This window comes from Vicugna pacos, chromosome 24 (assembly GCF_048564905.1).
Source record: "Vicugna pacos chromosome 24, VicPac4, whole genome shotgun sequence".
Lineage (NCBI taxonomy): Eukaryota > Metazoa > Chordata > Mammalia > Artiodactyla > Camelidae > Vicugna > Vicugna pacos.
In genome coordinates this window covers 28078981-28099043 of record NC_133010.1, presented here as the reverse complement: position 1 = coordinate 28099043, position 20063 = coordinate 28078981, and the positions used below count along the sequence as shown (strand labels likewise).

General features: G+C 47.3%; 1 protein-coding gene across 13 annotated transcripts in view; it reads right to left on the bottom strand.

Annotated features, from left to right (window-relative positions):
- LDLRAD4 (low density lipoprotein receptor class A domain containing 4) overlaps positions 1–20063 on the bottom strand; it is a 127687-nt gene that overhangs the window by 78614 nt on the left and 29010 nt on the right. For all 13 annotated transcript variants that reach the window (XR_012063952.1, XM_072949358.1, XM_072949367.1 and 10 more), the window contains exon 2: positions 19611–19701. The gene's annotated coding sequence lies outside the window, so the exon portion shown is untranslated. The remainder of the gene's footprint in view (positions 1–19610; positions 19702–20063) is intronic.

Here is a 20063-nt window from a genome sequence, read left to right as displayed (position 1 = left end):
GATGAAAGAACAGCACATCTTCTCAGCTTGCCAGAGAACAAACCCTGACCAAGCTCCTGGACACAGCTGCCAATCTGCAGAATTGCCGAAGAAAGAGAAACACACAGGACTGCACTGCGACTGTGCCAGCAGCCAAGTCCAGGGTGAAGGAGACTACGGGTCAACAGGTCCCAGATTTTTCACAAATAATCTTCAAGGAAACAAGGGGGCAGAGGGAGACCTGTATGTTAAAAGAAACTTAAAAGACACAGCAATTTTTTTTTCATTGGGAAAGACTGCAGATTAAACCTGGATGGTAAAATCGTAAGGAAGCAGCAGGGAGTCAGGAATACAAGCGTCAGCAGTGTCACTTCTGGAAGGAAGCGGGGAGGAGTGGGCCGTCACAGGAAATAGGCACGTCAGGGCCTTCTTGGGCCAGGCGGCCAGGTTCTGCTCCTGACACCCGTGGTGGTTACAGGCATGTTCACCACAGAGCATTTTACTCAACTGTATGTTTATTTTGTTGTTTTTGTATCTGTTTTACTTTATAAATATCCAAATTTGAAAAGAAGTAAAATGACCTGTCTTCACAAGTGACATGATACTTTGTGTAGAAAACACACAAGCACCAAAAACAAGAACTACTGGCACTGATAAATGAGGACAGCAAAGCTGAAGGACACAGAACCCACACACAAAAGTCAGCTGCGTATCTACACACTGACAATGAACAACACAGAAGGGACATTAAAATAATTCCATTTACATATAGCATCAAAAAGAATAAAATACTGAGAAATGAACTTAACAAAGCAGATGGAAGATTTGTACACTGAAAACTAAAAAACACTGCTGAAAGAAATTAAAGATAGCAATAAAGGGAAAGCCATCACATGTTCAAAAATAAAATGATTTAACACCATTAATGCTATCAATATAATCGAAGGTCCCAGGTTCAATGCAATCCCTATCAAAATATTAATGACATTTCTTGCAGAAATTTTTATTCTAAAATTCATATGGAATATCAAGGGTCCCCAAAAGGCCAAAAAACCTTGGAAACGCAGAACAAAGTTGCAGGTCTCACATTTCCTAATTTCAAAACTTGCTACAAAGCTATAGTAATTAAACCAGTGTGGCACTGGCGTAAGACAGAGATCCCAGACCACTCAGTGGGCAAATGGGTTGGTAAAACGAGACACTCACATGCAAAAGAATGTATACCTAACACCACAAAATTAACTAAAAATTTACTAAAAATGGTTCAAACCTAAATGTAAGAGCTAAAACTATAAAACTCTAAGAAGAAAACATAGGGGGAAAGTCTCATCACACTGGATTTGGCAATGATTTCTTAGATATGACAGCAAAAAACATAGGTAAAAAAAAAATTAAATTGGACTTCATCAAAATTTAAAACTTGTGCATCAAAAGACACTGTCAAATGAGTGAAAAGACAAACCCACAGAATTGGAGACAACATATCTAATAAGGGATTGATATCATTAAAAAACAAACTAAAGTAAGCAAATGTTAAAAGATCTCACTGGCTTTATTCAAGGACTCGTGAACTGAACAGCACTCACCTAACCGACAGAAAGGCATCTGAAGAGCTGGACCACACGGAAGACGTCCATTGGCAAAAGGGAGGGGAGAAGGAAGTTAGAGCAAGGAGTGATGGTTTGTGGCAAGGTCACCTTCCTTTAGGAGATGACAGGGCCTATCAGGCAGATTACCTCACTACTGCTAATCAGGTAGCTCCAAACTGGCTGTAAGACTCCACTCCTGGGAGAGGATGAAACTGTAATTAAGTTAGGAATTAAGTCTTGGTTTGGTAATGCAGATTTAGCACAAGTGACTCCATTTCAGGCCTGTTGTCTCTTTTTTAATAATATTCAAAATATATACCAACAACTCAAAAACAAAAAAAGGAAAACAACCTGATTAAAATAAGGTCTTGAATAGTCATTCCTCCAAAGAAGATAGACAATGACCAACAAGCACATGAGAAGATATTCAGCATCACAAATCATCAGGAAAATGCAAGTCAAAACCACAATGAAATACCACCACCCATCAGATTGGTTACTATCAAAAAGAGAAGAAAACAATGAAACAGGAAGTAGCAAGTGCTGGCAAGGACATGCAGAAACAGGAACCTTTGCACTTTGCTATGGGAATAAATAATGGTACGCTGCTGTGGAAAACAGTCTAGCAGTTTCTCAAAAAAATTAAACAGAATTACCTCATGTTCCAGCAACTGCCTTCTGGGTACATACCCAAAAGAACTGAAAGCAGAAACCGGAACGGATATGTGTACAACAATGTTCACAGCACCATTATTCACAGTAACATAAGGTGGAAACAACCCAAGTGTCCTTCAAAGGATGAATGGATAAACAAAGCGTAGTATATACATACAATGGAGTATTATTCAGCCTTAAAAACGGAGGAAATTCTGACATGATGTACAAGGTGGATAAACCCTGAAGATATTATGCTCAGTAAAATAAACCAGACAAAAAACAAATACTATGTGACTCCACTCAGATGAGGTGCCTGGAGTAGTCAAATTCAAAAAAACCAACTAGAATGATGGTGACCAAGAGGTCGGGGGAGGGGAAATGAGGACCTAGTGTCATGGGAACCAAGTCTCAGTCTGGGAAGAACAGGTCTGGAGATGGACAGTGGTGGTGGCTGCACAACACCGTGAATACACGTAATGCCATGGAGCTATACAATTAAAAATGGTTAAAATAGTCAGTTCTGTTGTTTATTTGACCACAATATTAAAGAATTAATTTGAAAACAATGATGGCTACCTCCAGGAAGTGAGATTGAGTGATTTTTATTTCCTTTTAAAAACTGTTTATGCCCATTTTCAAAATGTTTTCATATCCCTTATCATCTTAATAATAAAAAAAAACCTTACTTTTTAAAAAAGAATACCAGCCCTGCATGTTGGCACCGTGTGTTCTGGCTACATGCGGTTTTCATGCTGATTTTTTACCTCTGCATTTGAAAAGGACACAAAACTTAAGAAATAGATATATAAAAGGAAAACAGATTTAAACAGATGGCATGTTCACCACAAAATGCATTGATTTTTGAAAAGCTACTGTTTTAATCAGTAAATGTTATTCTCAGCTGCAATGGAAAGTAGTCCCTGAAATACGGGACATTAAACTATGAAATGCCTCCCCCTTCCCTACCAACAGACACTACTATACAGGTACTATAAATTAACCGTAAACTGCTTTTTAAATTACTTTATGAATTCTTTCAAAAAACTGTCTCTCCCCTCACCCAAACCTGAAACAGACACAGACACAGACACACACACACACACACACACACACACACAGAGGTGTCCCCCAGGCTCACCGTGTCCTCTTCAGAGGAAACCACGTTAACGCAAAGTCAAAGCGTCGTTCTGAAACACCGCCATCTTCCCCGTCTACTCCTCACCCTGAGTCTCCCACGTATCTACCCAGCTAGCAACAAAACACACACCAGCCAGAATTTGTATACAGGACCCGTATGTACAAGCATTCAGTCTGGTCCTACAATGACCTTAACTTTAGTGCTGGCAATTAAGCCTTTTCTTTTTTAAATAGAGTAACAATCACCAATAATCTCTGAAAGCTAGACTGTCCTTTGCAAAAATGCAAAGATGGAGAACATGGCACAGTTCAATTCAATTTTCACCAGAACCTTATCTTTACAGAGAAAACATGGGTGTTGAGAGTAACCTTTACGCTCTCAGAAACATTCACCAACCAGCCCACCAGCACTGTGTTCAAGAAAAGCACAGCAGTGCTCAGGGCCGAGGGTCCCGCTCTGACAGCCACAGTCACTGGTTTCAGGGATCTCCATTCAGGAAGCTCAACTACTCTGAACTCGTGCAAGCAGACAAGGTAAGAAAAGAAACCTGGTCTTACCCACTTATCCACCAGCTCCAGAAAATGTCTGACTAGTGGTCCCCTTAACAAACAAGAACTCACATCATAATAACGAGTCCAGTTCTAAAAATCAAAAGAAAACAGAAGATGGGAATAGACTCTTACCTACCTACAGTCTCCTTTTCGGGGTCACAGGAGGAAGAAGAAAATGAAAAAGGGGGCGGCAGCAAATAAACTCGAAGCTGTAGAAGATGATAAAGTTCTTCATGTTCCACTAAATAAAGTTTCAAAAATGTCCCAGGATCCTCAGTTGCTACTTAGATGTATCTACCTCTGTGACAAATGCCCCATGAGACTAAGGTTCCTCCGACCACACAGCCACCCACTGCTGCGACTATTTCCAGTGCTGAAGAAACACCATGGCACAGGAACAGAGCTTATGCTTTCAAACCGGTTTCGGATCCTCACTCTGCCTTTCACTGGGTGACAGTGATCAAGTTATTTAACCTGTGAAACTACTTTCCTCATCCGTAATAACAGAACCAGAAGAACCATTTCCTTCTTCTCAGGATATCAAACACACACAAAAAGCCAATGAAAAAAACTGTATGGGATTTTCAAACTCCATTTTCCATGAAGCTAGGAGACAGATACAATCTTCAGACTTCGAAATATCTAAGGACTGCTAGAGGAAGCCGAGACTGGGCAGAAAGTGCTTAGGGGGACGCAAAGAAGAGAAGCACAGAGAAAAGAGAGGACGCAGTGCTGGACAACCCCAAGCACAAGGCAGACACTACGTGATGGTGAAGAGCACTCCCTGAAGCACACACCTTGCAGCACGCTCCACGTGCGCAACAACGATGCAGGAGACGTCACGAGCAAGGGGGTAGCGAGCCCTCCAGGACCTACGTGGGCTCAAAGAATCAGAAAAGACAGGACTTCAAAAAAATGTCATAGCTATCAAAAAAGTTTCATGGATGAGCATATTTCAGAAAGTAGCAGCATCTCTGAGGCAGCAGGAGCAGATGGTGGCTCCAGGCTGTGACACCTGTAAAGCCACCGTGCAGGCTCCCTGTGCATAACAGCCCCTGCAGAAAGCTAGTCGTGAAAAACCCAGCTCACTCAACGATGACTTAAAGAGGAGCTGGGAAAGCAATTAAAAAGATGTTCCGTGGGGAAAAAAATGTTAAACTATAAGACTTATCAAGAGACAAAGAACAGTCCCGAGAATGTTGCCATTGGGCAGATGAAAGTTATGACAAAATATTTCGCCATGAATTTTTAAAACTTAAAGAGCTGATCATCTCTGGGGAAATAAAGGGGAGGAAAAAAGACTACCAAGTACAAACATAAGAACCAAAAGGAGGTAAATAAAATATGAGTTGATCGAAATCACAAAAAATCTGAGAAAGGGAAAAGTCACAGAAATGAAAATGAATTTAAAATGGCCGTAAGTCAAAAAAGATACTGCAAAAACAAAAGAAAAAGCAGAGGACAGGAATTAGAAAAGCAAGAAAGTGAAACTGAGCTAAAGACAGGCTTAGGAAGGACTGGGGGAAAAAATGACAGATTTTGAAGAATGGTAAATGAGATTCAATACATTCATAAATGGAATTTCCGAAATATAAAGACAAACAATGAAATGAAACAAATGTTTAAAGATGTTATTCAAGAAAACTGTCCTGAATACCCAGAAGACAAATCCATACAGGCAGGCACGCAGGGCAGTCCACACGACAGGGAAACAGACCCAGAACGGTCAACAAGCAGGCATATTCTGACATAACTGGACTTCCTAAGTTTGGACTTTCAAAGGAAGAAACAACTTCATGAAGTAGCTGGGCAAAAAGAAAAAAAAAAAAGTCACCTATCTGAGGAAAATGCACTAATCTGGCCTCATATTTCTTCACAGTAATAGCTAATGCCATAAATCAGCAGAATAAATCTTAACAATTCTTAAAATACTTAAGCAAATAAAGTATGATCCAAGGATTTCATATCCAGCCTGGCATTCATTCATGGATAAAGACCACAGACTAATAGTTTTGAACACACTAGAACTCAGAAACTACTGTCCCCTTGAATCCGGAAGACACTGGCAAAGCAAAAACAAAAGAACTGGCAACTGAATTCATGTCACACTGTAGAAATAATACTAAAACAAACATACAGATTAAAGTGATAACCAAGTGCAAATTCTACAATGTGTAAAATCTGTGGTTATGTGATGCGCGTGATGTGGATCACGCGGTGTGATGTGACTGTAACAACAGTAAGACGAGCAAAAACTGACAGTGCAGGAGAGCAGTCAAGATGCTGGGGAACAGCCACATCGCTGCTGCCGGTGACGGGGAATCAAAGGTATCAACCCAACGTGACGAGTAAAGTAGCATACGTACAAACGTAGGGAACAACACAAAGGTATACACGAACGAGGTAACACAACTGAGTCACGGCAAACACCACAGGGACAGGAGGGACAAGGAGAAGACGACGTGCTGACCGCCACTGCTCGCTGCAGGAGTGCCTCTGCAACAGAACAGAGGAGCCAAGGATTTAATGAAGTCATATTCAAAAACGTCACTACTAGAAAAAGTACAATTGTAAACATCAAAAATAAAACATAAATTTTAAAAAGACCTCATAACAAGAGACTTAAAGAATTATAAAAACAGAAAACCTCAAACAGCCTGACAGAACTCAGGCCAGACATAGGAGCATAAATACATAACAGGTCACATAATGAAAAAGACTAAAAGAAAACATACAACAAGACAGAGCTTAGACCAAATGTATCTATCATAACAATAATGAACTTAATAACAAATTTAATTCACCAATTAAAAATCTTTCAGATGAGGCCATGAAGCAAAATTCAACTCATTCTCTTGCAGTCGAGGAAAAATATTTTAACCCACTTATTACATAGCAACTGTGTCCTAAGATTGCCAAATATTTCCCGTTTATATCTAACAGGCAAATTATATTGTTTTCTAATAAATGCAGAAAGTTAGCTGTTATTTTCTGTTTTCCAAGACTGGACTTTCCCAAAGCCTCCCGCCTGGGCTCTTCTCATAAATCGCTCAGGAAGCTGACCTGACAGAGCCGGCAGGTGGTCCTCTGAGCACCACCCTGCCCTCCGCAGTGGTAGAAATACTCACACATGCAGGGAAATGATCTCAAGGACTGATTTCCTCCCCTAAAGCCCAAGGGCTCACCTAGCTTTAGCTCCTCGATGCCATGCAGCTGTCTGGGCACAGAGACCCTCCTCTGTGTTGCCGGGACATGCTGTCACCCTCCCAGGTGCAAGGAGCACACTGCCACTGCTGGCAGAGCTGCAGGCCTGGGTCACGCTGGCCGCACGGGGAAGGCTGCAACCACAGTCCAAGTCTGTCCAGGTGGCTGGCAGGGACACAAGACCCTTTAAGCAAGGACGGTTCTCAAGTGACAGACCTTCCAAGATGCTGCGCATTCAAGTAAAGGTAAAAGGAACAAGTGAGCTTTTCCAGCCACTCCCAGGCCATCTCTCTCCCTATCTTTGCAGCAATACTGGGGCCTGTCGCTCATGTGAAACTGAGCAGAGGCGGTCACAGTGTGCAACTCTACGGATACACAGAGGCTGTCCTCTGTGTGCAGAGAGATCCCCAGCTGGGGCGGGAGCCCCCTCGTTAGGAAGGTGTGCACACATAAAGGCACTTCTGGTGCAGCATGAATGGGGCAACACCATCACAGGACTGAGGGTTCCTTTGTGGTTGACTTAGCTCTGCAATCAATTAAAACACCTTTAAAAACAGAATCAGAGTGTATCAGTATTTTATTAGGTGTTGTGGATTGAGGTTTGGGTAAAATAAGAGAAATCATGTTCCTGTTTCTCCAAAGACCACAATCTGAATTTAACAAGAAAGGCTGGTAAGACAGAATACATTGTGACACTTCACTTTCCAATTCAATGGCACCAGTGTGTCAGCCACAGGTTGAAAAGAGTCAGTCAAAGGTAAGAAACGCCTCTAAATTCTGACTCTGGAAGATGTTTTCCAATCACCAAGGTGTGCCCTGGAGTGCTGTCCTCAGCAAAACCGCCCTTCCTGAACTTGACTGACTTTACCAGTGGAAAAAAGCCAGCTGAAGGACAACAGTAAGAGGGACGCAGAGGGACGGGCCACAGCCCTGCTCGTCTGCCCCCACGCAGTTAACTGCACCGCACCACACAGTCAACCCGGTATGGACTGAGTGTTGGCTGTCCTGGGGCAGGAACTCAAGGCCCTGCGCTGAGAACGAAGCTTAATTTGCTCCGTCACCGTATTTGCTTACATGCAACACAGCTGGAAGCGCCGCCGCCCGCTCACAGACAAGCACAGCCTGACTACGGCCGACCCGCAGCAACCTGGACAGGCTGACAGGGGCCCGTCAGGGCAGGCTGAGTCCGCAACGAATCATTTCTCAGGACAGCAGGCCTGGGACCAGCCGGTATTTTTCAGTCTTAGGTAGAGTCATCCCCAAGTCCCAGTCCCGCCTCTCCTGCGTCCCTCAGACCCCACTCACATCCCACCTTCCAAGTCACAGAAAATGCTTACTCCACAAAGATGGATCATACTTAAAATCTTATTTTAAGTGGCCAAGGTCTAAACAGGTTTCTGAATGATCCTAGTTTGTTCTTTTTTAAGGTCCTTAACATCTTTAATACATGCTGTTAAGAGTTCCAAAAGCCCACTGGAGAACGGGTTCCTCCCCACAAACTAACTCCCAAGCCCCAGTAAACTCACAGAGAAAAATAAAACTGTAAGTCATAAACGTAACAGGCTTGGCACATCTAATAATTACTTGCAAGAGAAAGTGGAACCAGCATGCGTCGAGAACAACCTATCTGGAATTAAGATTTTCACTGGCAAATCATCCTCATCCAACTCATGAATTCCCAAGGCCACTTGCTGAGTGTGTGTTCCCAGCCTCCTGAGGCCTCCAGAGTGACATTCAGAGCCCTCTTCCCAGCAGGGCTGGGAGTCTCCCTCACGAGCCCGCACCCTTCATGCCCTGGTGCACATGGAGGGCAGGGCCAAGTACTCCAACCCACAAGTCTCATCCACCCCACTGAGAGCAGGCCCTCCGTTTTTCCACTCCAGGTGGCCATTACGTCTCTTTCCAGGTTGGGAAATGGGAAAAAGCAGGAAGTATATCTTATTACATTAAACAAAGTCAAGAAGGGGAAGACAAAAGCAAAGTACGTGAAACAAAAAGCAAGCACAACTTGAATAACCAGTGTTATTTTTGTATTTCAGTAACAGAAGCCAACAGACTCTCTAACACCAGTTAACCCTGAACAACAGGGTGACAGCACAGCCATGTTAGAATTTCCCTCCTAACTGTAACTAAAGACCCAGCAGCCACAAAAGACTGATGAATATGACCACACACATCAAAAACTTCAGCCTGGTAAAAATCAAAGTTAAAAGACAAGTAACAAAAACTGGGAAACAACATTTTCAAGTTTTATCATATCTACTTCTCTAACATATAAAGTGTTCCTAGAAATCCAAGAGAGAAAAAAGTGCAACAATTCACAAATAAAAATGGCTCTAAAGGCCACATGAAAGATGCACAAGGCCACTCATAAAAGAGTGTAACGTAAACTACATTAGACACCCTTCTCCACCTGCCAGGTTGGTGACGCGGCCAACTGCTGAGGAGGTGGTAAAACAGGCACCTCACCCCTGCTGATGGTGGTGAGCTGGTGCCCCCAGGGAGGTCGACCAAAATTACAAACGCACACACTCCTGGACCTGCCAATTCCAATCCTGAGAACTTATCCTAAAGGTGCACTTGCATGTAATTAAGTGCAATGAAGTTAAGTGAAATGATATGTTATTCATTGTATTTTTGTACAACCAAAATTTGAAAATAAGTCAAATGTTCATCAACACAGAACTGTTTTAATAAATGATGGTGCATCTATTAAACGGGAAACCAGACAGCTGTAAACAGGAGGCACTGGGTGGAGGCGGAAGGGGAGCGGAGGGGACAGAAGAGGAAAGAGGCTTCCTTTCATGTGCTCATGTGAAGGATCTCCAAACCATGATAAGCATAAAAACTGGCACAGGAAAATGGGCGTGGAACCTTCTGGATAAACAGAGGTGGTGAGAGTTAATGCACTTTCTGACCTGTTACAAATTCATAAAAAAACTCTAAGAAAGACACGTACCTAATGACAGTGATTCTGGGACAGTACAAGGACAAAGTGGACTGAAGGAGACTTCTGAATGAAAGCCTTCTAACAACTCGTTTTATTGCTGAACCATGTGACAACACTGCCCAGTGAAAAAGCACAATGACAGCGCAGCAGCGCCCACACACGACGGCCGCCTTCCAGCCCAGGCTGCCGCCAGCAGCTGAGGCACCAGGAGACCGAGGCCCTGTCCTCAGACGATCTGCCTCCACATCGTTCACCCCCATTCTCAGGGGTCCTCACTATCCCCTCACAGGACTGTGCTCTAGCCTCAAGTCTGTCCCTGGTGCAAGGAGTCTGAGAAAACATAAATTATTCTTGAATATCACAATTTGAAACTAAAGCAGATGGAACCACTCTTCCTAAGCCTGCATCAGGTAAACTTGAAAGGGATGAAATCTCCTGGGTTAATCACGGGAGCAGTTGGCTGAGCGACTCTGGAGGAAAACCACCATCCCCAGCGTCTTTCCAGGGGCACTAACCCCCAGCCCACGCTGGGCCAGAGCTGCAGGGACACCTGAGATCGGACACCCTGAACACCACCAGGCTGAGCGCGGAAGCCTGGAAGGCACCCACATCCCTGGTATGAGAGCCTCTGCACTGGGGTCCAGGTGACCCACCTGGATGTGGGCCCCCATCCACCCCTCAGGGCACAGGACTGCACTCAGGTCCTTCCAGCTGTTCACCATTACCCAGAAACCCGAAATGACTTCCCCTCCCGGCCAAGCGCACCAACAACACTTCAGGACGTTGTTTTTGCACGACTTCTTGGCCTCTGTACACTTAAGCTAGCTCCTCCTTAGCACCACGTCCTACAGAACAATCAGGGCCAGTTTAATGCTTTTACTATTAGAACCTAGAGCCCATGATCTAAACCCTCTCATCAAGGGACCCGCGAACAATGCGTGTGAGGCCCATTCACAAAACAGCTTTGTTTTGTGTTTTTAGCTTCCTTCCTCTTTTGTGGAGTCTTGGGAAGTAAGGGCAGGAGGGTTAGTTTGGAAAGACCGAGCTCATGCATACAACAGCTTTCAGTGAATTAAAAAAGGAATTAAGTCCTCAGAGGGCCAAGTCCCTCTATTTCCGGCCAGCCTGCTCACACGTGCCCTCCCCGCGGCACCCCCGCCCACCTGCCCTGTTGGCAACTCTGCGGTCAAGCGAGCAGCCAGACTGAGACGGCACTCTCGAGAAACCCAGACATCTGTTTATTCACTAAAGACACCCCCAATAAATCTGCTAAAAAGAAGGATCCAAAAGCCTTCCTTTCGGACCATGGCCAAGGTCTCATTTTACAGGCAGAGCCCAGCACTGCACAACAGAAACAGCACTGCCTGTCTTCCCCTCCTCCCTCTGCATCTGGAGAGCAAGCATGAGGGTCCGAGGGAGAGACCACCGGCCCCTTCACAGGAACCCCTGTAAACATTTTCCCTTCATTCCTGCAGCACAAATTCCCGAAAGGCACTTGCTTGCATTTAGCCTCCATGAACACCAGTAAGTTATATAAACTGAAAAAATAACACTGAAACAGGTAAAGCAGTGTAAATCCCCTTCACCGATCCCCAAAATCACCTCCTCTTCCCCTGGAGTGTCACACTCCTCAGGCAGCATCCATCGTCCTGAAGCTGCTGCCCCTTACCCTGCAAGCAAGCTGCTACCCCCTCCCTGCACAGAAAGCGAGTCACCGAACAGCAGGCCCAGGTCTGGCAAACTTCGGCTGCAGGAAACCATTAATCTCATGATGGCATTTTAGAGGTCTCCCCAAAATCACATTTCCAGAGGAAATCAACCCAGTCTCCCAAACTGGGCTGCAGTGGAACGAGGAAACAAACAGCCAGAGACAGCAACGAATTACAAATTGCATGCTAATTACCAGTCTACCTCCAGAAATAGCTGAAGACTGCAGGATTTTTGCTGTTGTTGTTAAAATAACTACAGCCTTTATTCTCAGGCTGGGCAAAAGCATCTGATTTATGCAAATGCTCCAGCTTCTAAACATAATCACATTGATATGTACTCTTCTGGGAGGGGGGTAGATGGAGACAAACTTCAGCGGCTGGGGCACAGGTCCCCAGAGACAGCAGGGGGCAGGTGGTCAGGGGACAGAGACCAGCCATGACCCAGCATGTCCAAGGGCACGACTGAAGCCACCGGTGTGGCTGACGGAGGGGACTCTCCTGCTTGGTCTCTCAGAGGCACCCACCTCAGACCCTGAAGAGGAAGGAAGGATGGACTGGGCAGCGGAAACCAGGTCTCTCCACGGGTCTCAGCACCTTCACCCCCAGTCACCTGGCAGTAGGAGCAGCAGCAGCCGTGCGGGAGAGGCCTCCTGCTGACCTCAGGTCCAGGGACAAACACCTCACCCCAGGGCCGTTTATGCTGTGGGTGCAGAGCATGGCCTACAAGGTTTAACTGCAGAATTTGGAGTCTAAACCCTGTTGAGAGACTAACCCACTGCTCCCCAACCCCTGCCCCAAACCTTCTTTCACCTCATTACCCCTGTAAATACCCCATCCTAGCCCTGCTCTCAAATTCCAGAATGCTCCAGCAGGAAGTCTCTTTCTAGGTTACCCTGTCTAGCAAAAGTTGGCCCAGGCCTAACAGAGCCACAGCAAGAGTGTTCTTGGGTCAAGGAAGTTTAGGAGAGTCTCGGTTGAACAGAACTAGTTTTCTTCGCTGCAGGGCGTCTCCCAGCCTCTCATGTACTAAAGGTACCTTAAGGGTCTCCAAGAAGGGGATCAAACAGGCAGCATTTATGAACTCGGTGTATGGGAAATCTTTTCTCTTGCCCCCTCCCAAGACCAGTGCTCCTCTGAACAAACGTGGGGCTGGGCTCTGGCCACCTTCGCCCTCACTGCGGGGCGAACACTCACTGACACCCACTGCAGTCAGGCTCTCACAGGTGCTGAGGCTGAAAAGCAGAGAAGACACACAGGCCTCCTGGTGCGCACGGCTGAGGACTCCGAGACTCTAAGGGATGAGCCGCTCAAAGTCATGCAGCTAACTACTGACTGGTTTCAGAGCTCAAACTAGCTTCCAGCCCCCAGTTCCCCGTACTTTCTTCCTCACCACATCCATCTCTGATCCTAAGAGGTGTTCAGCCGTAGAAATGTCTGATCAGATGGAGCTCTCCAGAGAGACCCCCATGAGAACAGGACACAATGCATTTGCTTTGCCCAGTTGAACAACCCTGTTCAGTCTGGGGAACAGCACAGTGAGGGAATTCTAGGGTACAGTAGTTGATGACATGAATATTAAATCAAGATACCAAATTCACATCTGCTGTCACTCTAGGTTTCCCCTCGGGGGCCAGTTCTCAAATATCTGCACCAAAAATAAGCAGAGATGGTTCCAGGCATCTTCACTGGGACAGGTGGAGGGGGAGAGCTAACTACAGGAGGCAGCAACCAGCCAGGACAGGCACCAGTCCCTGCATCACAGCCCTCCCTTCAGATTGGGGTCATGGCCAACGTCAAGGACACCACGTCCTTCGGACAAAAAGCCATCCAAGCAGAGCGTAGGATGCCTCTCTCTTTCCAGGGACCCTCAAGAGGGCATGGCTGCCCCGTACAACCCCCGTCCCACCCCGAGAGGCTGGCAGACAAGGGTCGGGGGCACCTGGGAAGAGAAGCACCAGTCTCCTCTCTGCACTCCTGACGAGCCCACCTGAAAGAAAGCGCCTGCGAGCCTTAGAAGCATGGCTCCCCAGAGACACGGCCAGGGAGGGCAGCACACCCCTGGAGCAGGAAGCACCAGGCCTCTGCAGTCAGACAGGCTGCGACTGGCTGCTCCCACTGCCAGTACACTCCCCCAAGGGCAGCCCTCTCTCCCCAGACAGAGCAGCGACTCTGGTGAAGCACCAGGTGCACAGAGGTAGGCAGCCTCTGGATTCCTAACGGCGTCTAACTGACAGTGTGCTTCAAAAAAATAATTTGGGTCGTTTAACTTAAGAAAAAAAGAAGACACCCCAAGAACTGAAAGCAAGGGTCTGAAGAGATCCCTGGACACCACATTCACAGCAGTGCTATTCACAACAGCCACAAGGTGGAAGCAACCCAAGTGTCACCAACGAACAAACGCATAAACAAAATGCGGTCCATCCACACACCGGACTATCAGTCAGTCTTAAAAAGGACGTTGTGACACAGGCCACAGCATGGATCGGCAGAAGGACACTGTGCTGAGTGAGCCAGGCCAAGTCAGACCCTGTGTGCTCCCACTGACGGGTCTAGAGACACACCAAGCAGAACAGCGGTTTCCAGGGGCCAAGGGGTGGAGCAGTGCCACCGAGCAGCGCGAAGGCCCGTGGCGAGCTGTGACAGCAGAGATGAAGCGCTCACTGCCCACAGCTCCCGTCACCATCCCCTAGGGCAATCACCCCAGTGATTCTCCAGAAAAATTGCAGAACACTGCGGCACAGCAGTGCAGACCCCAGGAAAAGAGGGGAGACTTGATTAAATGTCGGCTGGAGTCCACAAAGACCCTAGGCAACCTGCGAGCAGCAGGCACCTCTCTGCAGCACCAAGCCCGAGAAGTTAACCAAACACGGCCACACAGCCTCCGGGAGGAACCATCTCCAACACAAAACACAAAGTTCTACACAACGATCAAGAAGAAAGCTCAGGAAAAAAACCGCAGTGACACCTCCCCTTCTGTGTCATTCCATCATTCATAACCAGACCCCCACTTCCCCCTGCCAGTCCTCCTCAGTCCTGCCCACATCCCCTCTCCCCATACTCAATACGTTTCCAAAACGATTTCTCCAAAATGAACTTCATATCTAAGCCTTGACACAAACGCTCTTAACCTTTCTGGAGGTCAAAACCTTCCTGAAGAATGCCATCAAAGCCTGGCCTTCTCTGCAGGAAGAGGCACGATTTCAAGGAATTCACATATTAGGTCCCCTGGAGGAGCAGAACCTCCATCCCAGTGGCTGCCTGCTTCCATCTCTTTTCTGCGTTGAATGGGTGCCCACCCCCATCTGTAAGAACTACGTAACTCTAACCTTTCCAAGAATCCGTGAGGACTCCTTTGAAGCACTAGCCCATCCACCCCGCTGGAATTAGATGCTCACCACCTCCCAGAATGAGAGGTCTCAGCCAGGCTGACAGGCTGCAGCCCTGCAGGATGCCCTCCCAGATCACGACACCGCCTCCCGGTGCCTGCCCACACCCGGGCACAGGGGGACTCTGGGACTGCTGAGGCCCCATCTGCTACAGCTGGCACCTGCCACCATAGGCACGTCTTCACAAGAGCCTGCCCTTGGTGAGCACACTCACACTGGAGTGCTGGTCACCCGGGTGACACCGGCCAGGGGCAGGCGGGCGGGAAGACAGGCAGGCACTGCCCCACCCCGCGGGCTCACCCACACGCAGAGACAGGCCCACCAAGTCAAGGTTTTGAGCTGCTGCTGAGAATCCCATAAAAAGCAATGCTATTTCTAACCTCCAGCACCATGGGAATACACACGCCACCAAGCAACCCAGAATCTCTGAAAGGTTTATTTTTATACTCCTCCCCACGCCCCCCACCCTTACCTCCACCACACAATTTTTAGGTGGAAAACGTGCTAGCTTTTTAGCAGTCTGACGTTGTGCTAGGCATCAAGTGACGGGCCAGCATGTCTGAGTTTACAGTGAAACGTGAAGGTGTTTTTCTGATACAACTCTGAAGTCTACTAAATAAGAAAATAATATAGTTTAATAATAGAAACACAGCATCCAACAGGCAAAGGAAACTCCCAAGTTCCCAGACCGCAGGCAGAAATGGGAGCAGTAACAAGTCCCCTCTCCCGGCCTCTGAAAGTGGCACCCTGCTGCTGGCTGTCCTCATCAGACAGGGCACAGCATCCCTGGTAGCCTTGCTGAGTTCCCGTTTTCCTCAGTGTCTTCAAGTGGAACAACGAAGGCAAAGCAGGGAGATGCAGCTCAGATCTGAGCACCCTGATGCTGCACAGACATGGGGCGGGCAGGAGAAAGGGAAGAGGAGGAGAGAGGGGAGGCAGAAGCGGCTGAATGAGGCCTGGAGAACCCGTAAACTCTTACAAGCCAAGAGGACCCTGGAAATGGTCCACCTGGCCTCTGTCCCAGGAACCCTCCCACTTGCGACAACCTGGAAGGGCAGAGAGGCACTGACCCACCGCTGCCCGGCTTCTCATGCAGCAGGACATCTGGGCGCAGCCTGAGTGACCCTAACCCAACTGTAGGCAGAGTTTAAGTCCTCCTTCAAGTTAGGGAACCGCCAGCACAAACCTCTTCACGTTTAATCCACTTCATCCACCTGGAGAAAATAAGCGCTCCCCTGCACAAGTGTGGACAGCAGAGACCCACACTCAAAGGTGGTGCCTCTCCCTACACTGCTGATCTGCCTCAGAGGTCTAACCTGAACACGGACAGGGCACCAGATCAGGCTGCACCACCTGCGTCTGAGGTTATGCTTGGAGCTGGAGTGTCTCCCCACCAGGACCACACTTCTCATGCTGGAGGACTTCCACATGGCTCCTGGCCCTCATCATCCACTTCAGATCCCTAAGGACCTTGAAGAAAATCAAAAGAGAGGTGGGGCTCTCCCCATCTGAACCCTTCTCACCTCTGCTGAGAGCCAAGCACATTTAACTCTTGTGAAGAGCACAGGAAATGATGCACAAGGCTTGAATTGATGATTTCTCCTCCTCCCTCCCAGCAGCAATATGCTCAACCAAGGGCACCAGACCTCCCGCACCTGACTCCCGCAAGACATCTGGCAAACCCATTCAGCAAGCCTCAGTCCTGAAAGAGGTCGGGGAGACCCACCTCTGCTGTTGTCCCCAGATCCTGCCGCCACAGTCCTCGGCTAAGAGCTAGCGTTTAGATGGAGAATAATAGACATTTTACCCAGCTCCTACTGTGCATCCAAAGCTCAGTGAGGCACCTTCACAGTAATCCCACAAAACTATCATCCCACGTAAAGATGAGAAAACTCAAGCCTCAGAGAAGGGAGGACTTGCCAGAGCAACAACCCAAGTAAAAGCGGCAAGCAGAGCTTGAGCCAAAGGCCATGATTCCAACCACACCTTATAAATGCAACACAGCAAAGGGGTACCTGTCTCCAGATTTTTCACAGAGGTCAAAGTTTTAAAATACATTTAATACCAACCAACACATGGGGACTCAACCCAATTTTAAAACCAAGTCCAAAAAATCCACTGTACAGGAAGACAGGCACAGTCTGCAGGTAACAAAAAACCCAGACCAGCTCGGGCCTTCCCAGCCACGCAGACAGAGTTGCAGGTCCGTCCCATCCACATGCAGGAATGTCTCACCATCCAGCTGAGAGCTTCACAGGACAGCGTCGTAGAGTCACAGAGCAAATATAAATTCCAGGACAGTCAGCTCTAAGAACCTACTTCAGTGCTACCAAAGTTCCCCGAACACCTAGGAATCCAAGTACACGTGTGAAAATGACTGGCGACGCAGAAAGCAATACACAGCTCTGTAGACAGGGACCTGTTTCTTAACCACCCTTGTGTTCAGAAGGAGCAAGAGGCTTTGTTTTTAACTAAAAATCCATGTACAGTAATGCAGTCAAGGAAAAGTTTTCCACTACCAATTTTAAAAGCTGCTTAAAATAGTAGACGGAATGCAGTAACTCCGTACATGGGAAGAAATCGGGCACTTATGTAATTTGCAAAAATTATTTCTACTTCTGCAATTTTATAAATCAAGCTACATAGCCCGTAGGGCCAGACTCCGGTGGTGTGTTCAGTTATCCAGGGGAATTCTCCTCACAGACGTCCTGGGGTTCAGTGGGTAAGATCCACGGCAATAAGGAAGAGCCCGGTGCGCTGTTTCTGGCTCTGAGCTGGAGGTGGGCGTGCAAATGACGACGGAAGGCACACACCTCAGCACACTCGCCCCACTGGGAGCGCAAGCGGTGCCCGAACACTGCTGTCCCGCCAAGTAACGAAGGGTCACGTGAATGAGTACTATTTTCGTCAGTCACTGAACATCCAAGAGGCGCAAGGCCCAGGAGACCCTGTGGACCCTGACCACGCACCCTGTGAGAGGCCTGGTGAACAGGCTCCAAGCGCTCAGATACCTGACAATGAACCGCACTCAGGAACAAACTACGTAGGAGGCGCACCCAGCACGGACTCAGGGTGGTCTCGTAAGCCTACAATTTCAGGAGCTTCCAACCTGTGGAAAGTCCACGTAAATCCAGGGGTCTGTGTGCCTCAGGAAGGAAGCACGTTAAGTCTCTCCTGATTCTCCAGCTGCCTCGTCCGTCTGCAACCACCACCATAAATAGGCAGGCCTGGGTAAGCTGTGACAGCCTCTGGGAGGGGTCTCCCTCAGCTCACTGCACCTGACACAAGTCTCACTGAACCCCTCCTAGGCAGCAGGCACTGCTCCAGACCCTGGAGGACAAAACAAGTGGGAGGGTGGAAAGGAGAGAGGGAGAGTCCTGCCCTTATAAAGCTTACATTCGAGTAAGGAATTTGGCATAAAAGAGTCCTAACTGGCTCGGTAAAAATTTAGGGAAAAGTCGAACTCTTTGTTTTACAGGATTTTTTTACTCTTCTGAAGATTCCCCTCTATGTCTCCACTTGGTGTTCTTCACAGCCTGGCAATGAGACAGATTGGGAATCACTGAAATCACTGAACAGCTGACAAAACAGAGGCAGAGAGAGGTGAAGCAGCCTGCCTGCGGGGACAAGCTGGTGGTGGGCAAGCCGAGGCAGGTAGGAAGCACCCAGCACCCCGCTGGCACCTTCCCTGACCATCCCCCACTGGGGCTGGCTCTGAATCAAGTTTTGGGTCTGAGGATGTCCAGAGGGAACCGAAACACAGAGGTGTCATCCAGGCTTTTGCTTCCAGACACCCCAAGGCCCAGCCACTTACACCCCACCCTCCAAGAAGAAACACAGGAACACGAACATAAAGCCCAATGCGGCAACTCAGGAGGTCAACACCACTGCACAGTACAGACCACGTGTGCTAGTGACACAGAGAGGAAAACCAAACAGCCAGGAGAGGAGCTGGTGTGTACATGGTGTGCGCTACAGGCCGGGGGCCGTGTGAAGCTCGGGGCTCACTACTTCCCATGGGGACCCACCATGGTTCCCATTTCATGAAGCTGGAAGCCATGCAAAACAGCAAGTTTGGAATGGGAAATAAGAATCCCATTTCTCACCGACCATAAATGGTATTAAGTGCTCAGGCTCAGCAATAAACACAAATTAAAGAATAAGGTTGTATTTCTAAAGATACGCTACTAAATCCAGAAGCACGTATTTTACATACACTCATGTCCCCCTGTGAACATACTGGCATATTAAAAAAGAAATCACATTTAATCTGGTATCGTGCAACTTTGCCCCATCGGTGGTGAAAAAGTCACCCTGGTGAGATGGTCTGTATACCCAGAAGTTGGGACCACTTTCCTGAGAGGAACAGCATCCCAGAACAGTCAATGCTGGGACAAGCTCTGCTTCAGGAACATTACCAAAGGGGAGAGTCTCAAGTTTTACTCACCTTTTAAGCTGTATGAAAACTGATTTCAGTTCTTGAAAATGGTCCCATCAGGAGACAGCAGTTTGACGTTACAAATGTAGAACTTCAACGGCTGAAAGGAAAAATAAAGAATTCTGGTGAGCCATTTCTTGGTTTCTCTAAGTGCATCGTCCTCTTCCCCAAGTTCCAGAAAATATTTGAGGACTCATTATAAAAGGCAAAAAACATCAAAATGAATTAAATAAGCATCACATTATAAAAAGAAGGAAGAGATAATTACAGCAGAAAATCTGGGTACAGGATACAACTGAATAGGGGATAAACCCCACAAGCTCTCTAGCTGCCACAGTGGCCCCAAGTTCCCAGCTTCCAATCACAGAACACACGCTTGTTCCTTCAAACTCAAGGGCCTTTTCTTCAATGAGGGGTCATGAACATATAGTGGATAATGTCCTCAGTGGACTTGGGTTTTTT